Source organism: Schistocerca gregaria, chromosome X (genome assembly GCF_023897955.1).
Source record: "Schistocerca gregaria isolate iqSchGreg1 chromosome X, iqSchGreg1.2, whole genome shotgun sequence".
Classification (NCBI taxonomy): domain Eukaryota; kingdom Metazoa; phylum Arthropoda; class Insecta; order Orthoptera; family Acrididae; genus Schistocerca; species Schistocerca gregaria.
The window spans coordinates 194,025,387-194,040,568 of NC_064931.1; positions in this window are offsets into that span (position 1 = coordinate 194,025,387).

Consider the following 15,182-nt stretch of genomic DNA (forward strand, 5'->3'; position numbering starts at 1 on the left):
TCAATTTCGTATGGTCGTAAATAAGTACAAACAATAAATGAACATGAAAAACAGCAAGATCAAGAGGTAGAAAAAAATCATTTAAACACCTACCTACTTCAAGAATCGGAGGGAGAAAACCAACGGAGACAATAGCCTGACCAGCAGCTATCAAGAAAAAATGAAGATCTACACAGCCTACTGTAAAATTAGGTAAAAAGGGATTCTAAAAGCAAATTCACTCTGTTAAATCCCAAAAATTATCCAAGGTTGTTATTTCTGTAGTAAATTGACCCATATTGTCAGATACGGGCGTGAAAAGTTACATTATCAATACTGCATTAAAAACACATTCTTTTGGCGACTTAGAAAACTATAATAGATATTTGTTCACATAGAAATAAATTTTCTTTTGGAAATTTTACTTCGGATCGAGAATAAGGGGTAGTCTCATTCACGAGTTACAATCTCCCTAAACTTTAAAAAATAAACTACCTACCAAAAAACCAAATTTACTACACCACCCATTGGAGGTCCAGTTGCGGAACTGGCTTGCGGGTCCCAATCTGCGTCGCTGATTAACATCAGTTCGCATGGTAGCATGGATTAGGCTCCTGCCGGCCGTGCGGTTCTAGGCGCTTCAGTCCGGAACCGCGGGACTGCTATGGTCGCAGGTTCGAATCCTGCCTTGGGCATCGATGTGTGTGATTTCCTTAGGTTAGTTAGGTTTAAGTAGTTCTAAGTTCTAGGGGACTGATGATCTCAGATGTAAAATCCCATAGTGCTCAGAGCCATTTGAACTAGGCTCCTGCGGCAGAGGTCTACGCACAAACGTACCCAGAACGCTCGTTGCGGTGACACTGTTGTTATCACCTCGGCTCATGTGGACTGTCAGTTGCTCTACAGTTGCATTTCTATTCACTCTAACACATTTAATGAGGTGTCGTTCACCCCTGTCATCTATGACCCATGGTGTATCGCAGTGGCCTTGGCACGGGTTTTGGGTTGTGCCATTTTGCCATACACTGTATACCTAAACCACGGCGGCAAGCGAGCAGTGTCCAAACTTAGCCATTTCGGAAACGCTTCCACCCTTGGCCCGAAAGCCTATGATCGTGCCCTTTTGGACGCCACTTATATCGCCCTGTCTCAACGTTACGACATCGTCTCCACTGTTGTGCGAGTCCCCCAGACACGCTTTATATAGGGTACTACAAAAAGATACGGCCAAACTTTCAGGAAACATTCCTCACACACAGAGAAAAAAAAAATGTTATGTGGACATGTGTCCGGAAACGCTTACTTCCCATGTTAGAGCTCATTTTATTACTTCTCTCCAAATCACATTAATCATGGAATGGAAACACACAGGAACAGAACGTACCAGCGTGACTTCAAACACTTTGTTACAGGAAATGTCCAAAATGTCCTCCGTTAGCGAGGATACATGCATCCACCCTCCGTCGCATGGAATCCCTGATGCGCTAATGCAGCCCTGGAGAATGGCGTATTGTATCACAGCCGTCCACAATACGAGCACGAAGAGTCTACATTTGGTACCGGGGTTGCGTAGACAAGAGCTTTCAAATGCCCCAATAAATGAAAGTCAAGAGGATTGAGGTCAGGAGAGCGTGGAGGCAATGGAATTGGTCCGCCTCTACCAATCCATCGGTCACCGAATCTGTTGTTGAGAAGCGTACGAACACTTCGACTGAAATGTGCAGGAGCTCCATCGTGCATGAACCACATGTTGTGTCGTACTTGTAAAGGCACATGTTCTAGCAGCACAGGTAGAGTATCCCGTATGAAATCATGATAACGTGCTCCACTGAGCGTAGGTGGAAGACCATGGGGCCCAATCAAGACATCACCAACAATGCCTGCCCAAATGTTCACAGAAAATCTGTGTTGATGACGTAATTGCACAATTGCGTGCGGATTCTCGTTAGCCCACACATGTCGATTGTGAAAATTTACAATTTGATCACGTTGGAATGAAGCCTCATCCGTAAAGAGAACATTTGCACTGAAATGACGATTGACATATGGCTGGATGAACCATTCGCAGAAGTGTGCCCGTGGAGGCCAATCAGCTGCTCATAGTGCCTGCACACGCCGTACATGGTACGGAAACAACTGGTTCTCCCGTAGCACTCTCCATACAGTGACGTGGTCAACGTTACCTTGTACAGCAGCAACTTCTCTGACGCTGACGTTAGGGTTATCGTCAACTGCACGAAGAATTGCCTCGTCCATTGCAGGTGTCCTCGTCGTTCTAGGTCTTCTCCAGTCGCCAGTCATAGACTGGAATGTTCCTTGCTCCCTAAGACGCCGATCAATTGGTTCGGACGTCTTCCTGTCGGGACACCTTCGTTCTGGAAATCTGTCTCGATACAAAGGTACCGCGCCACGCCTATTGCCCGTGCTAATCCATACATCAAATGGGCATCTGCCAACCCCGCATTTGTAAACATTGCACTGACTGCAAAACCACGTTCGTGATGAACACTAACATATTGATGCTACGTAATGATGTGCTCGATGCTAGTAGTGTAGAGCAATGAGTCGCATGTCAACACAAGCACCGAAGTCAACATTACCTTCTTTCAATTGGGCCAACTGGCGGTGAATCGAGGAAGTACAGTACATACTGACGAAACTAAAATGAGCTCTAACACGGAAAGTAAGCGTTTTCGGACAAATGTCCGCATAACATCTTTTATTTATTTGTATGTGAGGAATGTTTCCTGAACGTTTGTCCGTACCTTTTTTAACACCATGTATACCCACCGTTGCCAGTGCTGCCACTTGCCGTCTGTGAGTCGTTATTTTTGGTTGGTTGGTTGGTTAGTGTTGTTTAACGTCCCGTCGACAACGAGGTCATTAGAGACGCAGCACAAGCTCGGGTTAGGGAAGGATGGGGAAGGAAATCGGTCGTGCCCTTTCAAAGGAACCATCCCGTCATTTGCCTGAAACGATTTAGGGAAATCACGGAAAACCTAAATCAGGATGGCTGGAGACGGGATTGAACCGTCGTCCTCCCGAATGCGAGTCCAGTGTGCTAACCACTGCGCCACCTCGCTCGGTGTGAGTCGTTATTGCACGTTAACGGGGAACATAGGCGATGGTCACTTAAAGTGGTTTTTCCCATGCATTTCCTTCATTAGGTTTGATATAGAAACACTGCGTTGTGATCTATGCGTTGGAATCTGAATAACATTCTAGCGCTATTTAGATCAATGCATTAGTAAATCATGTACCTATTTCTCTAAATGCTAATGTGTTTCGTCTATATTCTCTTCACGATTCTTCCTTCGCCGTTACGCTACCAAGGGCGCGAAAGAATATAATCTGTGCACCTTATATACAAGGTCTATTAGTTTGACGTGGAGTCCATATTTACTCATGTGCAGGGTGCCTCAAGCAATTTGGGTCACATTGAAACAAGTGATCACGCGTCCACAACCACCTATATTGAGACAGGGAACCAACGGTCGGAAATGCTTATTTATTCTATTGTGGACATACACAGCGTGCAGCACATTACAATACTGTAGCTCACAGTAATTGTTCAAAGCGACGGCAGCAAGTCTCAACGCACGTATTGCAACGGCGAATGCAGTTTTGCTGCACTATCGCAGAGATCCCGGGTATCTGTTGCCCACAGTGCATTTCGCTCAGAAAGCTGCTGCCTGCACCGCTCGCTCCCGCTCAACGGTGGAGTTCTTACACCTACAGATGTTGAAGAAAGTACGGAGACTCCTGAAAGACAACTCATTACCACGACTAATATGGTGTGGGAAAACTGTTGGCATTCACTACAGTTTCCAGTCGTCTCAAAAATGGCTCTGAGCACTATGGGACTTAACATTTGAGATCATCAGTCCCCTAGAACTTAGAACTGCTTAAACCTAATTAACCTAAGGACATCACACACATCCATGCCCGAGGCAGAATTCGAACCTGCAACCGAAGTGGCCGTGCGATTCCAGACTGCAGCGCCTAAAATGCTACGGTCGCAGGTTCGAATCCTGCCTCGGGCATGGATGTGTGTGATGTCCTTAGGTTAGTTAGGTTTAACTAGTTCTAAGTTCTAGGGAACTAATGACCTCATAAGTTGAGTCCCATAGTGTTCAGAGCCATTTGAACCATTTTTTGAACAGTGAACATTGTATACATCTAAAGAAACTAAGGTCTAACAGCTCCTCTATGGTTTTCAGTCGAAACTTATACGATTCGTCCTGAGAAACAGTGGCAAGTTGAGGTAATGATGGTGGAGTGGATAGCGATAACGCACCCTTCTTTCCAAAGTAGAACACAAAGGTTCAATAATACTGAAATCAGGTGACAGTGGTGACCAATGAATATGCGACAATTCATATTGTTGCTTCAAAATCAGTCCTGTACGATGTGAGAGGTATGAACAGTGCCCCTGTCGTCTTGGAACACAGCATCAGCATTGGGGAGCAAACATTGTACCATGGGGTGGGCCTGGTTAGCCAAGATAGTCACATAATCCTTGGCAATAATAAGACCTTATGAGTTAAGACATGCAGTTTTGCGTAGTCAGGGCGTACACAACTTTCCCACTAGAGCGCGTCCCGTTAAGCACAACAGCGCAGGCGCAGCGCTCGTCCGTCTCCGCACTACGAGACGACGCTGTCTTAGAGAGGGACCAAATTCTACTTCCGCTGATCTGCGTATTAATATGTAACGCAGCCAATGAGACTGCTGCTAACGTAGAACCTTTTCTCCTCGCGGATAACACTCGCGCAGTGATACCTGAATGCGCGAGGTATTATAACGAGTGTACAGACCTCCGATTAGCCAGTCTGCATTATTCTGCATTACTCTATAGTCAAGCTTCAGTCTGCGCGAAATGAGATTACCATATTCCTGTACATAGCCATGAAGATAAATGAATAGACACTTTGTCAAGCATCAGAGATATGTGAGAATAAGATTAACGTACCAAGACCAAAGGAACTTCAGATTGTCAATTGTAAATAGTATCCAGAATCAAGTTAAGTAAGGTTTATGATGGTTATTATTTTAATAAATGTGTGTGAAAATTAATCAAGTTCTGTTTAAAGTTCCTTCCCCCATCACAGGCCGCGGGCCGCTCGGAAGCCCCCAGACGGAGGACGCGGGAGAGGAGTGGAGATTATATAAAGTCGACATCCATCAGAAATCAGACTCCAAGAACGCCTGAGGATGGCAAGAATTCAGCGTTAATAATATGTAACTAACTTACAGTGTAATATTGTATGATGTCAGCTTCTGTTGTGCAGTTGGTATACACAATACAATTCAGACCAACATCACTCACAAAAACACTGAAAAGAAAACTACCGACACGAAACAAATCTTCACAAGCATTCCATACTTAGGCACAGTATCACAAAAAATAGCTAACTTATTAAAAAAACAATATTAAAATATCTTTCTCCACAAACAGCAAACTTGGATACCACTGACCACACACAGTAAACACAAACAAGCCAATAACCCAACACAGTGGAATATACAAATTAGAATGTAACAGTTTCCCTGCATTTTACATAGGAAAAACTGGAAGAACCCTTCACACACAGTATAAAGAACACACTGACGCCTTTCGACTAAACCATTTCGAAAAATCTACAATAGCTAACCACATGTATATTAATAAACACATACTTGACGACATCCACAACAGCCTAGCTGTACTTCACACAGAACCCAACAGTAAAAAACTTAATCCACTAGAACAGTTAGAAATAATGCTACACGAAGAAAAATATTCCGAAAACTTGTTGAATGAACAAACAAAGTTTAACAGCCACAATTTTTTCTACACCTTTAAAAGTTTATTTTTTCCTGAGGAATCAAATCTAAAATAGTACAAACAGCTGACAACCTACAACATGGTGCCAAATAATTATTTTAATAATACCTGTGTAATAGTAATACTATACCATATTATCTTCTGTGAAAGAAGAAAATCGATTATATTTAGAAGTAGAACATCTGTACAATGTGCGAAAAAGTTTGTGACTATATATATAGCCCAGTATGTACTGCAAAATTAAAGTTGTGTATTGTGTATACCAACTGCACAACAGAAGCTGACATCATACAATGTTAAACTGTAAGTTAGTTTCATATTATTAACGCTGTTAAACTTATATCTACAATATACCATTTTGTAACACAAAAGTGTAATATCAACAGGCAAACAACTACAAAACCTGATGTAAATCACTAAAAAGCACCTGAAGATTAAGCTCCAGGGCTCGAAATGCATAGTGCAGTAAATAAACGCAACTTGTGACTGAAGGCGGTTTGTTTTTCATTTTACGAAAGTAAAACAGTCGCGGACGAAACACTGGAAAACGATGGATAAAATTAAGTAAGTAATATATTTTATATTACGTTCAGTTTTTTAGAAAAATGTGCAATTTATAATTTATCTACTACAATGATACGTTTCATTTGTTGTAAATACCTGACATCGGCGGCTGGACAGCGATAAATGATTTCAATGTAAAGAAAGCATCAGATATGGAGTTTATATTGTCTTGATCGCGTGTAGGTACACTGGATTACTGATAGCCGGCAGCCAACCCAGACACATGCTGCATTCCCTGATGCGTCACTCTTGTATAACTCTGTCTTGCCATGGGGAAATAGTTACATTTTTTAATGCACTACTCTTTATTTATTACGAGTCCGCAGTTATAGGTTAAGCAACGTCTAGACCGGCACATAGCATGCACGAAACTAGCCGCAAGACTGATGAATGCAGTGGTCAGTGGTCAGCGCGACGGAATGTCATACCTAATGGCCAGGGTTCGATTCCCGGCTGGGTCGGAGATTTTCTCAGCTCAGGGATTGGGTGTTGTGTTGTCCTTATCATCGTCATTTCATCCCCATCGACACGCAAGTCGCCGAAGTGGCGTCAACTCGAAAAACTTGCACTAGGCGAACGGTCTACTTGACGGGAGGCGGTAGCCACACGGCATTTCCATTTCCATTGCAAACGATTTCGGGAAAAAGCCGATTCCCACGTATTCCATCCCATACAACAACATACTTTCCCTTGACAATCTCGCCAAAGCCAACAACTTCGCGTCTATCTGGAAGACCATTTCACCACCCCACATAACCCCAACCTTCATTCTTCGATGGATTCTTATGTCTGTGAACGTACAAACATAGACATACCACCTGTCGCGTCAGTGTTACAGTACTCAAATAGCGGCACGGGCGTAGCATGCCGAAAACATAACAGAAAAACTCGTTAAAATGCGGAACATTTCTCCTGCTCATGATACAGTTACCTACCGCCAACTCAAGAAATGTCCCATAACCCATCAGGAGCCCTTGCCATACTTTACAATATTGTACTCGTCCAATGGGTCCTGGTCAGGATGATCAAAGTTGTGGACATCTGAACGGAATTATTTTTCAAATAAACGAGTTCTTCTCTTCAACATTCTATGTCCTCTCGATTGTGGACGACAATTTGAGTGCGCCCAAGGCAGGATGCCAAACTCTTACCCAGCCAAAGTGGTCACGGAGAGATGTCGCTTTGCGGCGGAACAAAGTCCGCAACAATGAGGAGAGAGAGAGGAGATGGTTAACATCATGTCTACCGGGAGACTGTAGCCAGAGAGATCGTCCTATCTTCAACCGACGCTTCGGCTGCGTCCTCCAGCTAGCACATGATTTCTCTCCCATACTCCTTATTGGTTGATCCAATAGAGGCGCTTAGGGACTTGATGGTTCGCGCATTTTACTGAAACAAACATCCTCTGCTGAGGCGACAACCGTACTCAGCACGTAGGCCGCAATGAATTGAACTCGAAAATCGTAAACAAAATTTAAATTGATAAAATAGGAAAAAAACAATAAAATTCGCGATAGTCTCTATGGTATACTGGCTAGGCGCCCTACACAATACCATCCTCTACACTCGCTTTTACCTGCTTTTCCCTCACAGAACTCATTCTATCGACATCAGTATTTTAGCAACATCGTTCAATCATTTTTATCTAACAGTTCCAGTGCCACACACCTACCCAGCCCCAGTGCGCAAAGTGGCTTCTGTCCCAACTATTCCATCGACGACCAACATCTTTAAGTTACCCATTCTGTATAATATCAACTAAATAAACGAAAATCCGCATTATATGTCTCCCTTGATGTCCAAAATGCCTTTGGCCAGGTATAGCAGTCAAGACTGCTCTTCACGCTACAGTGTGACGCACTCCCTTTTAACTGTGTCAGTCTTATAACATATCTCTTTCACCACCGTCCTACATATCTTACAGTCAACCACACCTGCTCCCACATATTTAATCCTACTGCAGGTGTACCTCAAGGCTCTCTCCCGTTCCCAGTCATCTACACCCTACACACCGCAGACATCCCCAAATCACCATCTCCCAACTACATTATGTAGTATGCTGTGTACACCGCCTACCTAGCTATCCACCACCCCCTCCAAGTGTCCCATGCCTCACTCTGACGCCATATGAATCTCGTAGTCAAGTATATATGTGAATACTTCGAGAAATCCCCAGAAAAGTGAAGTCGTTATCCTTTGTCGCACCGAAAAGCGTTGACGTCATCCAGATTTCCATCTCTCCAGGTACAACAACCCATCCCTCTGACTAACGCTGTAAAATATTTAGACTAGCTCTTGAAACAAACCTAACATACACGTCTCCTTACTATCCATCACAAAGCTCGAAAAAGGAAAAAGAAGGGAACCTCCAACGTCAGGCCCTGAAGACAACACATCCTCAGAGTTAATCATTGGATGTAGTATGGACCACATTTCGACCTTGGAGCAGGTACCTCTCAATCACTTGGCATCACTATGCTGAGTGTAACCCAGTGTAGTCCTCACAAAAAGGAAGAATCTCTGTAGAGCACAGGTCCCCTACAAGAGGGTCTGTTGCATTGACCACTCCGCTACGAATGCAGATACAGAGCCCGAAGTCAATTAAAACTACTATAATTATTTACAGGTCGCATCTGAGGCCTACCATTATCCTCACCTATAAATCGCTTATCTGCCCCACACTTACGGCAGTATTGCCTGGATTTTTACGTCCAACTAATTTTACAAGTACCTTGATATCCTGGAAAGACATGCAATCCATTTCAGTCTCCGCATCCGCCTAATTTCCCTAATCGCATCCCATACCACCTCATCCACTTCCTAGAGCTTCTTCTCTTCATAGAGTACGTTTACACGCAGCACATTAATTGTAGAGGGTGCGCAGTATCCTATCCAATAATCAGCAACACAGGTAACGTGACATCCGTATTCTACGTTCCATACAACTTCGTGCCTTATATGTCCCCTCCCGCCAGAAGTTCAACCATCTCCTGCTACCCTACGATGAAATCCGTCCCGAGATACATTCTTCTTCTCATCCCCACACGACACTTCAATTTTTCTCTCTTCCATCCGAAATTCACAACAATTTTAGTAGCAATCTGTGGTTCCCCAGGATACAATTATCCTACTCATCATTCTACTTCCGTCTTGAACGTAATGACTGTCATGAACTATCAGAGTCGTTACTGGACCGTACCTGCATATACATAATCGTCATTTTAACTGTAATATAAAATCATCTCAGAACTTCTAAAGTCATATAAACTGTCTACCAATGTGTTTCTTAAAAACCATAATTTATGTTCAGCTGTTCTTTCTATGTATTTAAAATATTCTATTGAATATTTACAACTTTTGGCTCAAGAGCTGCCTGCTCACACTTTCGTGGGAAATTGAAATAACACTACAGGTGAGAGAAAGCCTTGCCATCAGTCTTTCCGGCTTGCTCCTAATATGGCTGAGCGGTTAGCAGTCGAAATATAGCAGCAGACATTATCTGTAATTCTTAGCGATGTATCGCTGTACATTAAATGCACTGACGAAAATAAATCGCAACACAAGGAAGAAGTGCGACATAAACGAAAGTTGGAAGGCATGTTTATCCATCTGAAACATGATGTGTATTCATATTTCGCGCCAGTAGCATATGAGTGGCGCTGGTAGCGCGGCTATAGGGATGGAAATCAGGTTTGCTTTAAATATGCGCTATAACGGTCGTGAGCGTTAGTTCCTTTGGAATTGGACGTGATGACTTGATGTTGGTCAAGAATGCCATTAAGGTATAGTCGACCAGCAACAACTCATCACGGGACAAAGACGCCATTACCAACATCTCACAGATTTTGAACGAGGTCATTTATTAGGGCTGCGAGGAGCTGGATGTTGCTTCTGAGATATTGCAGGAAGGCTTGACAGGCAGCGGTGGGCTCGAGAATGTACGGTCGCAAGAAGACGGGTCTCCGGACGTCCATGTGGCACTGCGAACAGGGAAGATCATCGTTCAGCGTATGACTCTGTCGCATCAATGTGCATTTTCAGATGCAATTTGAGATGCAGTTGACGTCACAGACAAAATGGTTCAAATGGCTCTGAGCACTATGGGACTTAACATCTGAGGTCATCAGTCCCCTAGAACTTAGAACTACTTAAAGCTAACTAACCTAAAGACATCACACACATCCATTCCCGAGGCAGGATTCAAACCTGCGAACGTAGTGGTCGCGCGGTTCCAGACTGAAGCGCCTAGAACCGCTCGGCCACACTGGCCGGCCCACAGTGACACAACGGACTTTTACAAGTTGGTTACTTCAAAGGACAGCTTCGAGCCAGACGCCCTGTAGCGTGCATTCCATTGACCACACACCATTGCCATTTGTGACTTCAGTGTCAAGCGAGATCTCGTGGGAGGGCAGGGTGGAGGTATGTTGCGTTTTCTGATGAAAGCTGGCTGTGCCTCGGTGCCACTTATAGCCGTGTGATGGGCAGGAGGCCACTTGAGGGCCGGCAACTAACCCGTCTGCGGGCTAGACACACTGGACCTATACCTGGAGTGCAATTTGGTATGACAGCAGAATCACTCTCGTTTTTATCACATGCACCCTGACTGCAAATCTGTTCGTCCGTCTGGTGATTCGACCTGTTATGCTACCATTCACGAACAGCATTCAAGGTTCTTTGTACGAGCAGGATAACTCTCGCCTACTTACCGCTGTTGAAACTCAACATGCTCTTCGAAGTGTCGATACGTTGCCTTGGCCTACACGATCACCAAATCTGTCTCCAGCCAAGCACATATGGGATATCATCAGATGACAATGCCACCACCATCCACAAAGAGCGTTAACAGTCCCTACATCGACTGACCAAATGAAGGGGCATGGAACTCGATCCTACAATCTGACATCCGTCACCTGCACATAAACGTTTGCATGGTTGTATTCAAAATTCTGGCGGCTACACCGTTTATTAATGAACCAGCAATTCGCATTTGCAATGGCTTATTTGGCGCTTACATTAACCTGTGATTTTGCAATGTTAATCACTTAAATACTTTACCTAGGCAAAAATACTCTCGATATTTCAGTACGCTACAGTAATTACTGCTCAGTGTAGCGATTTTGACCGTCAGCGTAATCAGAGCTGTTTGTAATCGCTATATCAGTTTTGAACTGCCCTCTGTTAAGAGTAAATTGGGAGGGTAGGAATTATAATAGTGGCAACTATTTATTTACAGCTCGTACAAAACAGATACCTCTTTCAAAGTTTTACTGACCTTCAAAGTAGTCACCAGCATTGTGTGTAGCCCGTTTCCAGCGATGTGGAAGTCGTACGATACTCTTAGCAGTGCCAATTGTGTCGACAGTTGGAGTGACGCTGTCTATTGCCGGACGAATTTGTAGCAGCTCTGAAGCGAATGCCGTGAAGTGTTTCCTTCAGTTGAGAAATCGAGTTGAACTCTACGACGGCTAGTGCTGAGTTAACGAAGACCTAGAGATTGACAATACCATGTAAGGCTAGTAGCTTTTCCAAAGTCTGCTTGGATACTGTGCACCGTGTAACACAGCACATACCAGCACCAGCCTGCAGAGTGCCTTGTTGACTACTTGGTCCATGGCTTCGTGGGATCCGCGCTACACTTTAGCTCTTACCAACAGAAACCAGCACTCATCTGACCAGGCCACCGTTTTCCATCGTCCAGGGTCCAACCGACATCCTTACGAGCCCAGGAAAGGCGCTGCAGGCGATGTCGTTCTGCTAGTAGAGGCACTCGCGTCGGTCGTCTGCTGCCAAATACCGCCGCACTGTCCTAACGGATACGTTCATCATTCATCGTACAGCACACATTGATTTCTAAGGTTATTTCACGCAATGTTGCGTGTCTGTTAGCACTGGCAACTCCACTTAGACGCCGCTGCTCTCAGTCGTTAAGTGAAGGCCGTCGACCACAGCTTTGTCCGTGGTGAGAGGTAATGCCTGAAATTTGGCATTTTCAGCACGTTCTTGACCCTGTGGATCTCCGAATATTCAATTCCCTAAGCAGGGATGGCTAGAGGACAAATGTAAGGATGTAGAGGCTTATTTCATTAGGGGTAAGATAGATACTGCCTACAGGAAAATTAAAGAGACCTTTGGAGAAAAGAGAACCACTTGTATGAATATCAAGAGCTCAGATGGAAACCCAGTTCTAAGCAAAGAAGGGAAAGCAGAAAGGTGGAAGGAGTATATAGAGGGTCTATACAAGGGCGATGTACTTGGGGACAGTATTTTGGAGATGGAAGAGATGTAGATGAGGATGAAATGGGAGATATGATACTGCGTGAAGAGTTTGACAGAGCACTGAAAGACATAAGTGGAAAACAAGATCCCGGGAGTAGACAACATTCCATTAGAACTACTGACAGCCTTTGGAGAGCCAGTCCTGACAAAACTCTACCATCTGGTGAGCAAGATGTTGAGACAGGCGAAATACCCTCAGACTTCAAGAAGAATATCATAATTCCAATCCCAAAGAAAGCAGGTGTAGACAGATGTGAAAATTACCGAACTATCAGTTTAATAAGTCACAGCTGCAGAATACTTACGCGAATTCATTACAGACGAATGGAGAAACTAGTAGAAGCCGACCTCTTGGAAGATCAGTTTGGATCCCGTAGAAATATGAGAACACGTGAGGCAATACTGACCCTACGACTTATCTTAGAAGCTAGATTAAGGAAAGGCAAACCTACGTTTCTAGCATTTGTAGACTTAGAGAAATCTTTTGACAATGTTGACTGGAATACGCTCTTTCAAACCCTAAAGGTGGCAGGGATAAAATACAGAAAGCGAAAAGCTATTTACAATATTTACAGAAACCAGATGGCAGTTATAAGAGTCGAGGGACATAAAATGGAAGCAGTGGTTGGAAAGGTAGTGAGACAGGGTTGTAGCCTCTCCCCGATGTTATTCAATCTGTATAGTGAGCAAGCAGTGTAGGAAACAAAAGAAAAATTCGGAGTACAGATTAAAATCCATGCAGAAGAAATAGAGACTTTAAGGTTCACCGATGGAATTGTAATTCTGTCAGAGACAGCAAAGGACTTGGAAGAGCAGTTGAAAGGAATGGACAGGGTCTTGAAAGGAGGATGTAAGATGAACATCAACAAAAGCAAAAGGAGGATAATGGAATGTAGTCGGATTAAGTCGGGTGATGCTGAGGGAATTAGTTTAGGAAATCAGACACTTAAAGTAGTAAAGGAGTTTTGCTATTTTGGGAGCAAAATAACTGATGATGGTCGAAGTAGAGAGGATATAAAATGTAGACTGGCAATGGCAAGGAAAGCATTTCTGAGGAAGAGAAATTTGTTAACATCGAGTATAGATTTAAGTGTCAGGTTGTGTGATGTCCTTAGGTTAGTTAGGTTTAAGTAGTTCTAAGTTCTAGGGGACTGATGACCATAGATGTTAAGTCCCATAGTGCTCAGAGCCATTTTTTTAAGTGTCAGGAAGTCGTTTCTGAAAGTATTTGTATGGGGTGTAGCAATCTATGTAAGTGAAACATGGACGATAAATAGTTTGGACAAGAAGAGAATAAAAGCTTTCGACATGTGGTGATACAGAAGAATGATGAAGATTAGATGCGTAGATCACGTAACTAATGAGGATTGGGGAGACGAGATGTTTGTGGCACAACTTGACTAGAAGAAGGGATCGGTTGGTAGGACATATTCTGAGGCATCAAGGGATCACCAGTTTAGTATTGGAGGGCAGCGTGGAGGGTAAAAATCGTAGAGGGAGACCAAGAGATGAATACACTAAACAGATTCAGAAGGATGTAGGATGCAGTAGGTACTGGGAGATGAAGGAGCTTGCACAGGATAGAGTAGCATTGAGAGCTGCATCAAACCAGTCTGAGGACTGAAGACCACAACAACAACAACAACAACAACAACAACAACGGTTTCACAAATGGAATGTCCCATGCGTCTAGCACCAACCAGCATCCCGCGTTCCAAGTCTGTTAATTCCCATCGTGCGGCCATAATCACGACGGAAACCTTTTATCATGAATCACTTGAGTGCAAATGACAGCTCCGCCATTGCAACGTCCTTTCATATCTTTTGTACACCACACTACCACCACATACGAATGTGCATTTTCTATCCCATGACATTTTTGTACGCGTCTTCGAAAACCGTCGTTTGTTTGTACCGCAACCTCTGCCTGTGACGTGACTAGGCGTGACTCCAGAAGCACTCTTGCAAACAGAGTTCCCCTTCCCGGACTCGCATGCTACCGACTGGTCTGCTATTTATACCCACCCTGTTAGAGTTCAGCGGCGGCTGTTGAGCGCCCGGCAGAGCAATGCCATTGTAGGTGTAGTCATTTGGAGAACTTTGTGACATGTATCTGATCTGTACATTTGAGTCATGAAATCTCTGTCTGACCCTGCGGTACCGCTTCCTCGTACATAGTTAACTGACAAAAGGAAAGATGGGGGATTTAGAATTTGACGTCCTGTTGATGAAGAGGTCATTAGAAACGGAGCAGAAGCTCTGATTGGGCTAGGATGAGAAAGGAAATCGACCGTTCCCTTGTCAAAAGGATTATACCGGTATTTTTCACTAGTGATTTAGAGAAATCACGGAAAACCTAAATCTCGATGGACCGACATAGGTTTCAATCGAAGTCCTTCCGTACAAGTCCTCTGTGGTAGTAACTGCATCACTTCGCTCGGTAGTTGACATAAATGAAAATGCTACGTAATGAATAAAAATGTTAGAAGAGGATAACACAGATTCCTTAAAAGGCTAATAGTGACTTGACTAA